The sequence below is a fragment of the Trichosurus vulpecula genome, chromosome 7 (genome assembly GCF_011100635.1).
Source record: "Trichosurus vulpecula isolate mTriVul1 chromosome 7, mTriVul1.pri, whole genome shotgun sequence".
Lineage (NCBI taxonomy): Eukaryota > Metazoa > Chordata > Mammalia > Diprotodontia > Phalangeridae > Trichosurus > Trichosurus vulpecula.
This window is the reverse complement of record NC_050579.1, coordinates 38,690,260-38,709,646: the sequence shown is the minus strand read 5'-3', so window position 1 is coordinate 38,709,646 and position 19,387 is coordinate 38,690,260.

Sequence of the window (19,387 nt, the reverse complement as noted above, 5' to 3'; positions counted from 1 at the left end):
GGGTCAGGGAAGTCCTGCAATCTTTTTCTCTCTCCTCTTATCCTCCCAAGGAAAACAAAAAGCTATAAGACAGGAAAATGCTGAAAATTCTAATGAATCTGGCAAGCTTGCCAGATGGCTGACAATCCTCTAGCAATATTTAGGAAGGGGAAGGCTGATGAAGAGAGATGAACTTTTATTTGAAAGTGGCTAGCTTGAGCTCAATCTTTATCCTCGAGTTTTTCATTGGAGGAGCCTTAAGGCCCTGGCAGCTGTCTTAGGTCTACATTGATGGGTGGGAGGAAGATATACATGCAGGCGCGCGCACACACACACACACACACACACAATCTGTCTCTCTAACCTTGGAGTTGAGGACTGCCTCATGCAGGAAAAGATATTGAAAGAAGGTTGTGTTTGATTTTATTCCTCTGAACATTCATTAATTCTCTCCCCTCCCCCAAGACATTTGTCAAGGAAAAAAATGACCTAATTGTCTACACCTTCCCCCTCACCAGCACTGTCGTTCCCAGATTTTTTTTTAAATTGAACCTGTGATTTCCACTATGCCTCATTGTCATTCCCAGATTAAGTCAGTTCATTTTCACATTTGCTAAGAGGTTTTCATCTACTCTTCCCTTTATGTGTCTTATAATAGTTTGAGTGGGTTACTCACAATTTGAATATATCCTAAGATCACAAATCTCAGATTTAGAGCTAGAAGGGACCTCAGAGTCCATCAAGGCCAGTGCTTTCATTTTATAGATTTGAAAGTGAGCCTAGAGGGAGGGGTGCAGAGACCCCCCTCCCCCAAGATCATGCAGGTAGCGTCAGAGGAGGGATAGAACCAGCTCCCTTTCCCAAAGTTGCTGATACAAGGTTAAAATGGGAGGAAATTGGGACCAAACCTAGAGATGGAGGAGAGAATGTGAAGAATGAGGATAGGCAGGAATGTCAAATTTCAACATGTAAATAGCCCAACTTGAGTTGGAACATTAGTTTCACTAACAGAGATTTTTGAAAGTTCATTGAATTTCCACGGATGACGTGTTTATCTTCCTCATCCTTCCCACTGCTCCGAACAATAAAATATCCATTTGGGGAATAAGGGAGAACAGGAACTGTGTCCTTCTCTTCTCACTGTCAGAAGTGACTTATGTACCATCCCTAACCCTGAACAAGTGGTCCACAAATATGTGCCTCTGGCCATGAGAGACACGGTGAAGGTGAGGACAGGAGGAACAGTGTTTGTTCATGGAAGAAGCCCTGGGCTTGGGGGTCAAAAGTTCTGGGCTCAAGTCCCAGTCCTGACATGCATTTACTTGTGGTGGGACTATGGGTAATACCAAGTCAATTCCCCAAGCATCCATGAAATGCCAAGGTCTCACACTATGGTTCCAATTTGGGCCTGTGATTTCATCTGTGTTTGGAGCTTCCTCCAAGGAACTCCCTTGGCCCAAGTAGATCAGCACCTTCTTGATACTTAGCTGGTGAGTTCTCTAGGGCCATAAGTGAAGTGATTTGTTCTGTGTCAATCAGCCATGTGTCTAAAGTGGGACTTGAACCCTGGTGACTCTGAGGCTAGCTCATTATCCACTCTGCCATGGTGCCTATTGGAGTGCAAGGGACACAGAGAAACAAATAAGCGATGCAGTCTCCATCCTCAAGGAGATGAATGTTATACTAGCTGCTTCCATGCCTGAAATGCTCTCCCTCCTCTGCTCTGACTACTGACCTCCCTGGCTTCCTTGAAGTCCCAACTAAAATCCCACCTTCTACAGGAAGTCTTCCTTAATCCCTCCTAATTTCAGTGCCTTCCTCCTGTTAATTATTTCCTACTTATCCTGTATATAGCTTGCTTTGTATGTACTTGCATGTTGTCTCCCCCAAACCCTAACTCTAACCCTAAATGCCTCCCTACTCTAACCCTAACCCAACCCTCCTGACTCTAACTCTCCCAGATTTTTCTTAGTCTCCTCAAATGACCCATCATCCACATCACACCTCCTAAAAGTAGGTGTTCCCCAAGGTTCTGTCCTAGGCCCTCTTCTCTTCCCTATTTATGTTCTCTCTTGGTAACCTCAAAAACTCCCAATGGGTTTAACCATCATTCCTATACAGATATCTCGAAGAATTAGATATTCGGCTTTGATCACATCATCAACTAACAGCCTCTTGGACATTTCCAACAGGATGTCTCAGAGACGTCTTAAACTCAATATGTTCAAAACTGACCTCATGAAGTTTTACCCTAAACCATCTCCTCTTCGAAACATCTCCATTTTGGTAAAGGCATCACCATCCTTCCAGCATCTCAGGGTTATGGTCTCCACATTACCCTGGATTCCTCGCACTCCCTCCTCACACACCCAATTAGTTGCCACATCTTGCAATTTCTACCTTCATCACATTTTTTTTTTTTTTGCAACTGGCCCCTTCTCTCCACTCACACAGCTGCCATCTCAGTTCAGAGCCTTATCATTTCTCGCCCAACTGATCTCTCTACCTCAAGTGCTTTACTCCTGTTCTTCCTACATAGTGCTACCAAATAATTTTCCTTTGGCACAAATCTGACCTCTCAAACAACTCCAGTGGCTCCCTATTTACTCTAGGATAAACTTAAATGCCTGTTTAGATTTTAAAGTCCTATACTGCCTGGCCCCATATTGTCTTTCTGGCCTCACTGGATGTTACTCCTCCTCCCACTCTGTGCAATCCAGCCAAAGTGGCCTTCTCTCTGTTCCTCAGACATCACACTCTTATCTCCCATCCCTCAGACCTGGAATGCATTTTTCTCTTTTTACCTCCATCACATAGAGTCCTCCTCTTCCCTTGAGATGAAGCTCGGGCACTGTCTTCTCCATGAAAACTTCCTGATCCCTCCCAACTTGTAATGCTTTTCGTTCCAAACTGCCTGGCATTTAACCGCTTTGTGTATATCTTGTATTCTTTAACTTTCTATTTATTTTTACATATACTTGTTATCTCCCCCATCAGAGTGCAAACTAATTGTGAGTAGGGATGGTTTCATTCTTTATACTTGTATCCCCAGTGTCTAGCACATAGTAGGGGCTTAATAATACTTGCTGTATTGGCTAATCTTCACAGCAAGCCTGTGAGGCAAGGTATCATAATGCCCATTTTACAAATAAGGAAGTTAAATCGCAGATTAAGTTACTTGCCCACAGTCACAGAGCAGTGGCAGAATGCTCTCCTGACTCCTAGCCCAGAAATCTTTCCATTATACCACAAGACTTCATCTTCTGGTACCTTAGTTTTCTCATCTGTACTCCCTACCCCCACAAGAACAAGCCTTTTGCAAATTATTAAAGGACTGTGTTACCGTGAGTTAACATCACTGTACTGCTAGACAAGCAACCTGGGGTGAAAGCTGTGCTGGTGTGACAGTGAATTAGGACCTAAAGAAGGACAAGGCCATGTTACTAGTGGCATACTGCTAGGCAATTCTGGAGCATTTCATCCATATTTGGTGACTGATTTAAGAAACAGCTAAGCGGAGGGCTGCGATCCTTCTAGGAAGTCAAGTGAGGAATCTCACCCTTCATAAGCCTTTATAAGCTCTGATATGTCCATATTCCTTAAAGTCTCCATACTTCAGCTTCACAAATCCAATAAAGGAGCGATAGCTGCCTGCATAGATAGCATCAGCATCGAGCGGAAGTCAGCTCTCCCAGGCTGGTGCTGATTCAGTACCCAGGCTCCTCAAAGGAGAAGACAGAAAAATCTCAAATGTAAAGAAAAGGAAGAGCCAAAAAGTCACTGAGAAACGGTCTTTGCCAATGCTGCTGCGGGACCTGGTCTTCAAATCATTTCAATCTGCCGTGACCCTTCAACAATGCTCATGATAACAATAATAGCTGGCATTTACATGGTACCTAAAGGTTTGCAAAGTACTTTACAGAGATTATCTCATTTGATTTTCACACAAACCCTGGGAGGTGGTGCTGTTACTCTTCCCATTTTATAGCTAAGGAAACTGAGGCTGAGAGTGATTCAATGAGTTGCCCAGGCTCCTGAAGCTGGTATCCGAGGAGGTAGGATTTGAACTCAGTTCTTCCTGACTCCAAGTGCAGTGCTTGTCGAAGGAGAAGAAGAGTGGTTAGCCTCTCTGGGCCACACTTTCCTCCCCTGCAAAAAGAGGGAGCTGGACTACCTAGTTCTGACGTCCTTTTCATCCCTGGGTTCGCGAGGGCAGCCAGGTTTGCTGGCTGACCACTAGAAGTCATTAAGCTGCAGTGCCCTCTGGTGGGGACAAACTACCCTACAGCCTCCCGGAGTTGAAAACATGTCTCACAATGGGGGCGATGTGGCCAGAGATGGTCTAGCGTCCGAAAGCATCCCTATGGCTGATACATGGTCCTTAGGCAGGCCTGATTGATTGATTGAGGCTACTGATGTTCTCTTCACAGCTGGCAAAAACCCAAAGAACACAGGCACCGGTCTCTTACCTGCCCTGAATGTATCAGTCAGAGACTTGTCGCAGCCATCACGGTCGAGCTCATTGATTATGTTACCGGGTTAAAGGATTTTTAAAAAAATCTTATTCTGCAATTAAACACCAAAACAGTGTTTCCCAATGTAAACACTAGAAAAGCAGAATTCCATGTGAACTTGTGAATCTCTATTTCACACTGTTTGCTTTAAAAAAAAAAGAATACACATTTTTAAAAAGTATGCACAATGCTTTCAAAACTGTCCTACCTGCAGGATTATAGGACTTGGGGCCGAGCAGGACTTCAGAAATTGCCTAGCTCAACCCCTATTTTATCAAAAATGAAGGTGAAGCCCAGAGAGGCAAAAGTTTGAACAGGTAGTAAGTAGTTATGTTGTTAAGTCATTTTTAGTCATGTCCAATCTTTCATGACCCCATTTGGCGTTTTCTTGGCAAAGATACTAGAATGGTTGGCTATTTCCTTCTCTGGCTCATTTTACAAATGAGGAAACTGAAGCAAACAGGGTTAAGTGACTAGAAAGTATCTGAGGCTAGATTTGAACTCAGGTCTTCCAGGCCTGGTACTCTATCTACTTCACCACCTAGCTGCCCTGATAAGTGGGGAAAGAATTTGAACCTAGGTCTTCTGACCCTAAATCTAGAGTTTTCTGTACTATACCAGATTTGGAGGCAGAATAGAGAGAAAGGAAATAAAGCACCTACTATGTGCTAAGCACTTTACAAATGTTATCTCAGTTGATTCTCACAGCAACTCTGGGAGGCAGGTGCTGTTATATCCATTTTACATGTAAGGAATTTGAGGCAAGTAAAGATTAGGTGGCTTGCTCAGTCACACAGCTACTAAGTATCTGAGGCCGGATTTGAACTCAGGTTTTTCTGACCCCAGACCTTTCACTCTATTCACTGTAACACCTACCAGGACCATAGACCTAGAGCTAGAAGAGACCCCAAGAAGCTCCATGTTGTACAATCCTCTTATTTTACAAATGAGGAAACTGAGTCACAGGGAGGTTAAGGAACATGTAGTAAACATTAAAGGAAGGATTTGAACCCAGGTCCTACCCCTTTCAGGGTCCAGTGCTCTTTCCACTAAATCAGGCAGAAGACATAGGTTCAAATCCCAGTTCTACTACCAATGTCGGAAAAGTCACACATTCTTTCAATTTAATCCTAAAGGTCTGGATCCAAATTCACCAAAATATTTACAGCAGCACTTTTTGTGATAGTAAAGAACTGGAAATAAAGTAAGCGCCCATAGATTGGGGGAATGGCTAAACTAGTTGTGGCACATGAACATCATGCGCTGTACGAGGATCTCAGAAAAGCTTGAAGAGACTTCCATGAACTGATGCAAAGGGAAGTAAAGGTGTCAAGGAAACAACATAGACTGACTAGAACAATGGAAAGAACACCAGCTCTAAGTGATTAAAAATGAAGGCAGGGTTGCAAAGTTACAAAGAACAGCTATGAGAAGCCATCTCCACTCACACCTTTTGCAGAGGCGGGGGTCCATGGGCATGGAATGATGTGTATTTTCAGATCTTTTTTCAAGATACTGATAGGTTTTACTGATTTTTTTCTCTTGCTCCTTTTTATTTTAAAAATATTATTTGCTTTATGGGATGAATCTCTGGGAGGAGGAAGGGGGAATATAAATGTAGATGATATAGAACAAAATACAGCAATAAAATATATTTTTTTGAAAAACGGAAAGTCCAACAACTACACAATAATCCAAAATGAAGTTTGCAAAATTACCAAAAAAATCCAAGCTTGACCTCAAAGAAGAGAATGGGAGAAGTCATCTCCCTTATACTCCTTTGCAGATGTCGAGGTCCTCAGCTGTGGAACATGGCACATAGCTTTATGCTTTTTTTCAGTGTTCAGGGTTTTTTTTTCCTTCTTCCTATTTTTTCAGTTTAAAAAAATTCTTTGTCCTAAGAGATGTCTCTCTGGGAGAGAGAAGAATACAGGGGGAAATCTAGGAAATGTAAAAATAAAAGAAATGAATAAAAATCTATTTTTAAAAGATTTGATTTTGACTTTCCCTGGGGGAACCTCTAAAGTGAGATAATCACTTTAAAAGCCTAGCCTCTGTTCTCTCAATAGGAAGACAAGAGGCAGCTACTGTAAACTCCTGCAGGGAAGGACGCTGAGAAAGATTTATGAAGCTCCGTTTCTTCTTCCTCTTAAAAATCCAACATACTTTTAACATGAAAGTCTGGGAAACAGGGTGAAAGAGGGTAAAGAACTGATTCTAGACTAGAAAGGTCTAGCACTCAGGCCTCCCAGCTCCTCTCCAGCCTGAGGGGTTTTTTTTCTTTTTTCTGTAATGCCTGGAATTGTCTCCTTACGCAGACAGGTGTATTGGCCTTCTATGTGTTTATTTATTGGAATTGCAACGTTTAGCTAATTCTCCGATCTCTTCATGTTGTCCACAGAGACTGGTGCCAAAGGCTGGGGAATAATACCGCTTTAACAAATGTCAAAATGACTCTGTCAGCTCCCTCCCTCACCTTGGATAACCTCAGAGAGCATCAACCGTTCTCTGCTTCCCCTGGGACATGCTCAGAAATAACCATGGCAGCAGAGGAAGGGAGACGGGCTGGGGCTGATGACTCCAACATCCCAACCTGATAAAGACCCAACACCCGGGCAGCAGATGGATTAAAAGGCTGGGTCTTGTCAATTACTTATACTTACCTCCTCCTTCCCCAGGAAGGTCCGCCCAGCTCCAGAAGCTCCCAGCTTACACAAACACAGCTGTATCAGCCGCCTGCCAGCTGCCAAACACTGCTGAGAGATAGTCGGAACATCTCCTATCCCAGCTAAAAATAAGTCCCCAGCTCTCCCTGGGCCTTTGCAAGCAGTGTGTTCATTCTTCCACAGAGGAGTTTTCCAGGAACACTGCAAAATAGACTTCTGGAAGTACTTATATAAAGTCGGCCAGAGTGAATTCTATCCTTTCCCTCCTAATAATGGTCACAGGGAAAGGATGGAAGAAGATTGCTTCATTAGTGCTTACTGTAATAGGTAAGGCACTGTGGGGAAATACACAATGAAAATGATACCTGTCCTGCCCTGCATGGGGTACAATGGAAGAAGAGTTAGGTTTGGATTCAAATCCTACCTCTGCACTTACTAGCTGTGTGACCTTGGGCAAATCATTGAACTTCTCTGTGACCCAGTATTCTCATGTAATAGAAGGGAGTCAAACTGGATCAGGGGTTCTTAATCTGAGGTTTGTGAACTCTGCCTGCTTTGATAGCTGTATTATAATAAAATTGGCTTCCTTCATGCATTGAAAAGCATTTATTCTGAGAAGGGATCCATAGGTTTCACCAAACTGCCAAAGGGGTCCATAAAAAAGGTGAAGAACTCCTGGGCTATATCTGTACAAAAATATTGATAGCAGATCTTTTTGTGGAAGCAAGGAATTGGAAACTGAGAGGATGCCCATCAACTGGGGAATGAATGAACAAGTTGTGGTATATGGTTGTGATAGAATACTATTGTGCTATAAGAAATGACAAGGGGAATGGTTTCAGAAAAAACCTGGGATGACTTACAGGAACTGCTACAAAGTGAAAGGAGCAGAACCAAGAGAACACCGTACACAGTAACGGCAACATTGTAACCATGATCAACTGTGAAAGACTTAGCTACTCTGATCCGTACAATGACTCACAATTCCAAAGGACGCCTGATGAAAAATGCTTTCCACCTCCAGAGAGAGAACCAATGATCTCTGAGTGCAGACTGAAGCATATTTTTTCCCTTATTTTTCTTGCCTTTTTGCCTGCAATGTGGCTAATCTGGAAATATGTTTTGCATGACTTCCTATATATAATGGGTATTGTGTTTCTTGCCTTCTCAATGGGTGGGAGAAAGGGTTGAGGAAGGGAGAAAATGTGGAACTGAATAAAAAAAATTTTAAAGAAAGAAATTGAGGAAATAAACATAGGGAAAGAGAAAATAAAATAATCAATACTTGAAAAAAATAAGAAGAGCTCCTGGGCTAGAAGATCTCCAAGGTCCGCCCCTCCCCCTACCTCCACCTTTAAAAGCGCTTATGATCCTACATATATAGGGAAGTAATGGGAAGCAAGGTAGAAAAAAATAGTTGGAATTAGAGCATGCAAAGCCTTAGATGTCAGGTCAAGGAATTTAGACTTAATTTGGCAGGCAATTGGAGAGATGTTAATGGTTGATATCATAAGCCCCGAGCTTTAGGAAGATCAGTGTCTCCAAGGTGTACTACCCTGGATTGGAGGTAAGCCATTAGGAAGCTACGCCCATACTTTAGACAAGAGGTAACACAAGTCCTAAACTGAGGTGGTGAGTGGGGTGGCAGGGCTGGACTGGGCCACATGCCTGAGATGTTTATACTGGTGCAAAATTGACTGAACCTGGAAACTCATCGAATGTGATGGTCAAAGGAAGAGTGTGTCAATGGTAACTGAGGTTTTGAGCTTAGGGGATTGTGGTGTTATTAATAGAAACAGGGAAGTCAAGAAGAAAACCTGTTTTGAAGATAGACTCAGTTTTGGGCCTATTATTAACTATGGGCCCTTTCCACTTCATCCTGTGCTCCTGCCCTCCCCCCACTTTACCAACTTCTACTTTCCCTTGTCGCTTGTCCTAAAGATGCCTTTCTTTTGTCATTGTTACTTAGTGTCTAAGGATCTGACATCCATATTCCTCTCCCTTCAAAACATTTTTAAGGCTTTAAAAAACCCCAACATTACCTGCTCTACGAAGTCTTCCCTAAACAAAGTCGACATCCATTTGGTCTATCCAGTGCTTACTGTTCGTGGAACACTGTGGCAGATGCTAGAGATGGTAGGAAATCTTGCCCTTGTGGAGCTTCCAGTCTATTCTGAATCTCTGAATCAACATAAGCGTCGGGAGTTTTAAGTACCAAATCATTTTCCTAGACATGTCCTGGACATAGGTCTACTTCCCCTTTTGTTACTTCCTCCTGGGTTTTTTTTTAAATTGCTAAATAGAAATGTGGATTTTTGTGGATTTGTTTTGCATCTTGCTACTCTACTGAAGCTATTAGCTTAATTGGCTTCTTTGCTTATTTCTAAGTAAGCCATCAAGTTGTTGGCCAATCAGGATAGTTTTTGTTCTCTCTTGGTCGATGCCTTTAATTTCTGTCTCTAATTACTATTTGCCTGTATTTCTAGAAGCAGGTCTAGGGCTCTGGCTGAAGAACTGATGCAGATTCACCGGGCCTTGCCTCTTACCTAGGTTGATCTCTCTGCTTCAGGGTGAGGTCCTGTGGGAGAACTAGATCAGGTAGATTGAGAAACCTGTCCCCCTCCTTGGCATTGGGAGGTGCTAGCAAGCAGAACAGGTCCTTTGCAATGAAGCCATTACTATGAAAATACGGGTTTTCTCTTTAGTAATAGCGGGTGAAATGTCAGCAATTCTCAGAAGTCCAGAAAGGAGGAGGCAAGGAAAGGAAATCAGAAACTCATAAACTCAAGATTATCACTACAGCGGGAGGGGAGGGAACAGGGCAGTGGTACAGAGTCGGAGTCAGAGGTCTTTCCAGCCTGGAGAATCGGGCGATGCTGAGGGTGGCCAGTCCGCTCTTAGGAATGGCTCTTCATCAGTGCCGCTGGGCAGGGGACTAGGCTAGTCTCTTCCACCTGGAAAAACAAATTCGATGCCATGATCAGAGAGAATCAGACGTGAGACAAGAAGCAGCGGGGCTCCTGGAAGCTTCTGAATCTCTGCTCTGGCAGGTAGGATTCCAAGGACTCTATACTCTCAGTCTCTAGTATGACAGCCCTGGGTGGGAGAAAACTACCCGCCTTGGATTATATCTTGAGGACAGGGGCTCTGTCTGCTTTGTTACATGCACTCCCATTGCTTGCTATATACTCTAAGACAACCTAGGGATGCTCAAGGAATACTCCGTGACTAAGAAGCTCTCCTCACTTTGCACATACACATAACCCCTTTCCCCTTCCCACTACGCCAATCCTGGGACCCCAAATATACAGATACTTGCCTAGATTATTTTCAGCTGGGCTGTTGCTCCTCCAAGCTCTTGGGACATCATAAATATCAAAGGCTGCATCTGATGGAGCAGAAATTATCTTTCTTTTTGACTAGCATGAGAGCAGTCAGGAGCCCACATCTTCTCCGAGCCAACAAACATTAGTACCTACCATGTACCTACCACATGCAAGACACTGTCCTGAGTGCTGGAGGAAAATGTGGTAGCCTTTACAAAGTTTTGCACACATGATCTCATTTGATCTTTGCAATTCGCTAAGGTAGAGACTACAGATACTATCCCCAAGCTTGAGATAAGGAAACTGAGGCTCAGAGCAATTCAGTGACAAAGTCACATAGACAGCGAATGTAGGAGACAGGATTCGAACCCAGGTTTGGAAGCCTGAGGAGTCCCTCACCCTACCTGCTGCCTCTCCAGCTTGCAAAGACAGAAGGGCTGGAAGGGAGGAAAGGGGATATTCACTTATCATTGCCACCCTGGCCATTCTGGGTAAACTCTAAAATTGCATGATTTGGAATCTGTCTTGACAGGGAAACAAATAGGTATTGGAGACAGGGGCAGGTAGGTGGTTCAGTGGATAAAGTGATGGGTCTGAAGTCAGGAAGACTCATCTTCCTGAGTTCAAATGTGGCCTCAGACACATAGTAGCTGTGTGACACTGGGCAAGTCACTTAACCCTGTTTGCCTCAGTTTCCTCATCTGTAAAATGAATTGGAGCAGGAAATGCCAAACCACTCCAGTATCTTTGCCAAGAAAACCCCAAAAGGGATCACAAAGGGTCAGACATGACTGAAACAACTGAACCACAACAACGTGCCAGACACTGTGCTGAGTGCTGAAAAGGACTGAACAACAACAGTGGAGGAAGATTGAATTTGTGTGCAGTTGTGACACTAAGGAGAAATGCAGCAGTCAAGTAATGAAGAGGTAATAATTGGCTATAAAAGTTTTAACCCATGCTTTGGGTTGAGGTGTAACCTATCTGACACAAACCAAGGCTGATCATTTCAGCCATTATGGAGAATAGAGGAAATGGTGCAGAGACTTGCATCTGTCAGCTGGACCAAACTGGCTTCTAACCTGTGGATGGTCAGAGCCAAACAGAGCAGGCTAGAGACAGGACAGTCAGGAATCAAACGGAAGTTTAGTTTCAAAGTGAGGGAAATGGCTTGTAAGCAAGGAGGTAAACAAGGCACGTGTGCCAGAATCCCGTCCCTAGTGCGGGGACCCGAGGCAGTGCAGGGAGATCTCAATACTTACACCAGTGGCTGCTTAGTGAGCTGTAGCCCTGACAATGAGGGGTGAACAACAACAGTGAGACAAGTTAGATTCATAGCGGGGTTTCGTGACCAGAATTTGTCCAAGCTTGTCACGTGCTAGTCCAATCAGAGAACACCTGGTGCTGGTCAAAGCAACACCATAATTATGTGGGATTTGGCCAATGGCTGAGATCATCCAGAGTGAGTGCAAAGGATTGTTGTTATGCCAAGCTCGGGGCACAGCCTGCATGCTGGGACTTAGCTCTGGAAAACAGGGCGTCTCCTAATATCTTGATACATTGAAGTGCCATGTTAGTACAACTGCTATTGCCAAATTACTTATTTGTGCTCCAAGTGAAGGTGATCTCCCTCCTGGAGAAGGTGAAGAGACTCAAAGAACACTCCTCCCCAGGCTATTAGGAAGAATGAAGCGTTCCCAAGGAACGTGGAATTTTCAGAAAAAAGGGGGCCAAGGTGAGAAAGGGAGATGGAAAGACCCTTGTCAGGATGTTGGAAGAGAAGATGAGTGTTAGAGGAGAAAAGGAAGAAAAAGGACACCTGAACAATTAGAGCTTAAAAATATATCTGAGGATCTTCCTGAAAGGGAGAGAGCTGGATGATTGAGGAGAAAGGAGCTGCTTGTTCTCCAGAGAAGGATATAGTAGAGCCATTGAAACTAACAGGTGAAAGGTCATCCAGGAAGGGTCAGAGGGAAAGAATATCTCTCTAGTCTTAGTGTTGTTTCTCTGCTCTGGGGTACTGAAGCAGCTACTGGTCAGCCTGATGACGACAACAGAGCAGTCTTCCTGGGTTGCCTATCCAAGATATGATAAATAAGCCTCCCAAGTCTTATCAGAACTCATGAAAACTGTGCACTTTTGGTGACTTTTGTCTGTGGAAAACAGATGACACTGGCAGCAGGAACCTAAGAAGCACTGCAAGAAACTGAAGATCAAAGGAGCACAGGTTGTGGTTTTCTCATGGTCCATCAATCAATAAGTATTTAGGTACTTATTGTGTGTCAGGCACTGTCATCCATTGAAGTAAGAAATGTAGAAGAGAAAAAATTAATCTAATAAGTGAACAGCTAGCTAGGAAACTGGTATTCAAAATGGCATTTGACTTATCGGACCCTAGTTCAAAATATAGAGATGACAGGTTTCCTGGCCAGGGATGCAACACACCTAACAATGACAGGTTAAAATTACTTGCTGGGTATCTTGCAAATCTAATCAAAAGGACTTTAAAGTTAAAAGATGAGAAGACTACTTATGTACATCCTCCAAGTTAGATGCCATTGAGAGTAGCTATAAAAAAGGAAGAATAGAAAGTGAGATACTCACAGGTTCACTCACAGGAGACAAAATACAGAAAGAAGCCATTAGTCAAACTTGGATATCAACTCCCTGTTATTTATCTTTATTCTGTCATCTGCAGATCAAAAGTCACTCTCCTTGGCAGAGTAAAGAGAAGCAAAATAAAAATTCCACAGTTCTGCTTTCTCTCTTCTCCCTTTTGTCAGTTATCATCATCCCACCCCCATTCTCTAAGCAAAGGTCCTATCCCTTCTTTGATACTCCTTTCCCTTGTTTGTTCCTCCACCTTTGAATGATGAAAATATCACTGGGGCAAGTCAAGCAGTCATTAGCTACTTTGCTTTGGGCAGAAAGAAAATTCCGGTAGATGTCTAGAGAATTGAAATCACTCATCATCCCTATGCCTCTGTGTCAGGTTTGTGTCAAGTTTCAGTTTCCCAAACTCCTCATCTATTTCCTCTTTCTGTCTAGGTGGTCTATAATATACTGCAGTGACAAAAAGCACTTCTGTTTTTCCCTGTATTGACCTTTGCCCACTTTGCACAGCCCTCCCTCGCTTAAATCCAATTCACTTGCACGTCATGGCATCACCTTCCTGATGTCATGGTCCTCTTCAAGAACGAAGGCCAAACGACAACCTGTCATACTTCTCTAGATCTCTAGATGAATTCAAGTCATCTGGCCTCAATGAATTACATTATTGAGTCCTAGAAGAACTGGAAGATGGGATGGGTAGTGATGTTTGAAAGATCATGGAAAGCAGACCACAATATTGGAGAAAGGCAAATGTCCTGGTTTTCAAAAAAGGGAAGAGAACAGACTCTGTAAACCATAGGCTGGTGAGTTTGACTTAAATTCCTGGGAAAATTCTACAACAGGGCATTAAAAAGGTGATTGGTGAGGTTCTAGGGAGAAGTGATTACAAAAAACTTGGATGGCTTCTTCAACCACTGGTCATACCAGGCTAACCCACGTTCTCAACCACAGGTCATACCAGACTGACCCAAGCTCCTTTTCTGACGGGATTCCTTAATTAGTAGATGAAGGAAATGCTGTGGATATAGTTTACCTGGACTTCAGCAAAGATCTTATAAAGGAGATGGAGAGAGAATGACGAGAATATAATCAGATAGATTCAAAACTTGTTGGATGGTGAGACTCAGATAATTGTTCAATGTCAACATGGCAGAAGGGCTCTCATGGAGCACTCCAGCCATCTGTACTTGGTCCTGGGTTATTTGACCTTTTTATTAGTGACTTGAGTAAAGATGGTATAGTCATCAAATGTGCACATGACACAGAACTGCCTCTCTTGCCAGGAAGAACCCCCTAACAACTAGAGGTGCTCACAAGTGCCTTGGTGGGGGGGGCTGCCCCTCCTTGGAGGTCTTCAAGCAGACTGGATGACCACTTACCTGTATGTTATAGTGAGGACTCCTTTTGTGTACAGGTTAGACTAGATAACCATTGAGGTCCCTTCCAACTCCCAAATTCTGCTACTTTGCTTTTGTATCTCCCCAGTCCTCTAGCTTGGGAATCTCAGAACCAATAGATTCATTTTTTTTTTACCACATCCTCCTTTTTTTCCAACAAACAAAAAGTATATTGGAAGCCCCTCAGTAGGTGAGAATTTGAGGCCAACACCACCTAAATGCTGCTGGGGATTACAGGGTACGAGTCCAAAGTTGGGTATCCAAAACCACATTTAGCTGGGTCTCGAGACCACATCGAGTCTCTAGAAAGACTCATGGGAGAAGCACATCTGCATGCCCCCCTCCCAATCCTCTGCTGCTCTAAGCCTTACGATTCACTGATGGAAATTTAAATTAAAAAATGACTCATATCCAGGACTTATCGGAGAGGGCTGGGAGTGGAGTATTCCCTTCCATGGCCTCTTGTCACAGATTCTTAAGCTGGGGAATGCCCAAGGAGAGCTTACTTGGCACAGCATGACAGGGTCCAATTTCCAAGGTCTCTTCTGGTATTAAGCTATTCATGGTCCTGGCTGGAGAGGGAAAGCCCTCCTCAGCAGAAGACAGGCTTTTGCTTAGTTCTTCCTCACCAAGGACAGTCCCAGGTAGTGCTTCTCCAGATGGTGGTGGAGGGTCACTCCTACAGAAAACAGTGCCCTCTCCTTAGTGAACCTCCTACAGGTTAGCAGAGTCTATAGACTGTGCCTACAAAGTTGAGGGGAAGAAGCAGGAAGAGATGGGCTGAAGGACCCAAGCAGGAAGAGTTAGTTTAGAATAGGCATAGGGATTTGTCTTCCCCTGAGATGAAAGGAACAGACAAGCCAGTGGAGAAGATACAAAGAAACTGTGAGGTAGAAAGGATGTTAAGAAGAGGCAACCTGGGCCTGAGGGGTCTCCTCATTAAGGTAAGAGTTGATTTCATCTTCTACCTAGAAGGCTGGGAGGTGGCGATTGGGAGCATAAGGATGGAAAAATTTTAGGACAGGCATTGTGGGGGGTGCAATAGTTTATAAAAGCAAATAAAATGATTGCTGAATTGGAAAATGAAGTAAAAAAAAGTCTAAGGGGCTGTCTGTGTGCGCCTCATTGAAAATCCACACATTTACCTGTCACCACTCACATATGGCAGGTTATAGCAGCTTTTATTCTGTCTGAAATGAAAATCTACCCTGGGAGGGTTTTCTTCTTTACTTTCAGGCATATCGATAAGCTCAGTCTCTACTCTGGTTGCACTTTTTTCTTTGGATGAAAAAAGCATTTATTCAGCACTTAGAATGTGCCAGGCACCGACTGAGGCAAGGGCTGGATAATGTATAGATGCCGACATTCCTGTGTGCCAAGCTCATGAAAATGACTTCACCTGAGAAACAACCTGGGGATGGTGGGAGGAGGGGGAGTGTTCCCTGAGAAGCTCAAAGAAAACCCGTGAATGTTCACCTTCTTCCAGATCTTAAGCCCCAGAAACAGAAGAAACAGACTGCTTCTTCAAGAGGGCGGAGAAGTGACAAAATCGAAACCTTCTGGGTGAGAAAGAGGGGAAGTTAACCTGTGACAAGGACTTGAAACTCTTCCAGGTTTACAAGGGGCCTGTTTAAATAACTCTGGCACATTAATCACCATTTTGGAATCTGTCCAGAGCACCAACAGGAGGTTGGCTAAACACAGGTCCAAAGAAGGGAGCACTGGATTCACACTTCTAGCCCCTTGGGCTCCACCCAAAGACCCTACCTGAACAGGTATCCTGCTTCTTAAAGCTAGTGACCATGGTGGTACAAGCACAGATTCCAGACTCTCAGGCTAGGCCCTGGCAACCCTGAGTTATTGCATAGCCTTAGCCAATCTTTTCCCAAGGCCGGTTATTGGAATCCTTGGTACAGCAAGTGGAGAGGCTTCTCTACGAAAAGCCTGATGGTTTCTGACCTTCAAATCTTGTGCCCTACGCACTATGGCACACTCCTGCTTTTCCAGTTGGAATGTTATCTATTCTTACGATGTCACATTACCTTCTGCAGGCATCCTGGTTGAGGTATGGCCCAATGAGCTGCATGGATTTCCATAAAATTTCAATCCACATAGCACGGAGTCTAGAGGTCTCTGCAGCCTGCCAAAACAGCGAGTTATGAGGAACATCTGGCTGGCTTCCAAATCTCGGTGAACTTGACCCCAAAGCAGGTTAAAATCAATCACTACATGATCTTGTCACTCTTTGTTTCTCCAGCTCTCCCAGCTGGAGCCAACAGGGGAGGTGGCTTAGAGGAGCCCTAGGGCAGGAGCTAGGAAAAGCCTGTGGTGACCCAGGGGGTTGAGGAGTGGGCCTGTAAAGTGTTTCAGGATCTCTGCAATCTTACGGATTCCCACTGGAAAAGCCATTTCATCTCCAAAAATTTGCATCGAGTGGCCATTGTATGCCTAGAGATAGAAGTGTTTGCAAAATACTTAAGTTATTAATAATTAAGCTACAAGAAGGTTTTACCATAAAGTTCCTGAAAAGGCCTTAAGAGTAATGGCCAGGAGGTACTTAATACATGTTTGTTGAACTTCAAGCACCACAGGTTAGGCAGGAAACTAGGTGTATGTAGGGCTCTCTTTCTCCACCATGTTGGGCTATGGAGTGAACAGGTCAGAAGGCCTGGTCAGCTTCCACCTTTCTCTCAGGGAATGAGAGCCTGAGTTCATCAGTGACAGTCCAGCAGAAAGACCTTTATCCTCTTGTACAAAGCACAGGCTGTAGCTCCAGTCTCCATACGTGGCTGTTCCCACCTATAGGAAGCTGCATACATTTTAAAAGGGAACTGGACTTTGAGGAACAGGTGCCTGAAGGACAGGCAGAATTTAGAACAAAACATCATGATCCCCACAGTCCCACAGATTAGACAGATGCCTTCACAGAAGCCACCTTACCAGAATTTTCTTCTTCCCGTTTTTCATCGTAATCTCAAAGAGGTAATCCCCATTCAGTGTTCCAAATTCCCTCACAGCCTGCACCTAAGGAAAGGCTCACCTTATTCTGGGAATAATGATCCGTATACACAGTAACTATAAGTATTTTCAGAAAGCCTTTTTTACTTTTCATAGGCTCATCAGAGTCCACGATTATGGATTTAGCATTAGAGGGGATGTTCAAAGCCATCAAGTACAACCCTCTCATTCTACAGATCAGGAGACTAAGGCACAGAGAGGTTAAGCAACTTGCCCAGGGTTACAAAGCTAGGAAGTGTTTGAGGTAGGATAAGGACCCCCCTCTGGCTGGTCTACCTGCTTCAAGTCCTCCTCACTGAAGTCGATCCTCCACCCAGCTGTTTAATTAATCTTCCTAAAGCCCAGATCTCGCCACGTCATCCCCCACTTAGTAAACTCCTAAGGCTCCCTATCACTTTCAGGATCAAACATAAAATTCTGTTGAACATTCAAAGCCCTTCGCAACCTGGCACCTTCCTACCTTTCGGGTTTTCCTATACCTTATGCCCCACCCCCACCCTGCCATAGACTCTATGATCCAATGACACTGTTGCTATTTCTCAAACAAGAGACTCCATCTCTGGGCGTGCAAGTGTAATGCTGTCTCCCATCCCTGAAGCACTCTCCCTCCATATCTATACCTCCTGGCTTCCCTGGCTTTCTTCAAGTACCAGATAAAATCCATCTTCTACGAGAAGTCTTTCCTGATCCCCTTAAAGCTAGTACCTTTTCCCAGTTGAGATATAGATACATACACACAGTTATACACATATACATACATACATATATATTCACTTATATATACATATGTATATGCATACATTTTCCAATCTATCCTGTACATAGCTTGTTTGCAAATAGTTCTTTGCATGTTGTGGACTGTGAGCTCCTTGAAAGCAAGGACTGTCTTTGGCCTTTCTTTGTGTCTTTATAGTGTTTAGCATAATGCCTGGCATATAGTAGGTGCTTAATAAATGTGTATTGACTGATTGACTTTAGATCCAATGCTCTATCCACCATACCACACTCTTGATTTTCTAGTTGGTTTTGCATGCTATTCTATTTTCATGATATGTCATAACTTTCCAGGTAGGAAAACTGAAGCACAGAAGGATTGGTCCAAGATCAAAAATAGTCGACAGCCAAGCTGGTACTGTTGACTTCTATCCCCTGACACTCAGGTCAATTCATTTTCTACAAAATCTCTTGGATATGCTTAGATTTAACAAGTATAAGAAAAACACATCTACCAGATAATGAAAAGAAACCCGGGACCTTCTTGCCAAGTGTCACGGATGCTCTGATTATGCTTTCATCACCTCATGATCTTGCCTTTAACTCTTTGCCTTTTGAAGGCAGGATATATGAAGGTGTTAGAACAGGATTGTGTTACTGACTGTATCCAGTCATGCATCTAGGGAATGAAGTGAGGAAACCGACTGAGGAAACTCCTCTCCGGAAAAATTGTTTCTACCATTTATTGCACTTAATCATATATTGTACATACTATCTTGTGATATGCATGCTCTTTTCCACTCTCAGAGCTCAGGAACTAGGGCCACTGCTGTGTAAGTTGGCATGGAAGGAATGCGAAGGTCTACCTTCCTAGGAGTCTCTCCACCTCTCACTTGAGCTGCCTGCTCTAATGCCCATGTTTAAGATACCTACCCAGAACGCGCAGTATTCAGAGGAAGGTCTCTCTTAAGTCAGTCAAGCCCATGCTTTGGGGGAGTTGAGTATCATTCCCATACAGCTCCTTTTACTTACTGTGTGCATATGGTATCGTCCTCGGAGGCAAGCCTGAAAACACACATCACCAGCTCAGAAAAGGTCCTCCACCTTCTCTGACAAACAGGGCAGAAAATGAATAGGGGGCAAAAATAAAGCAAACACCT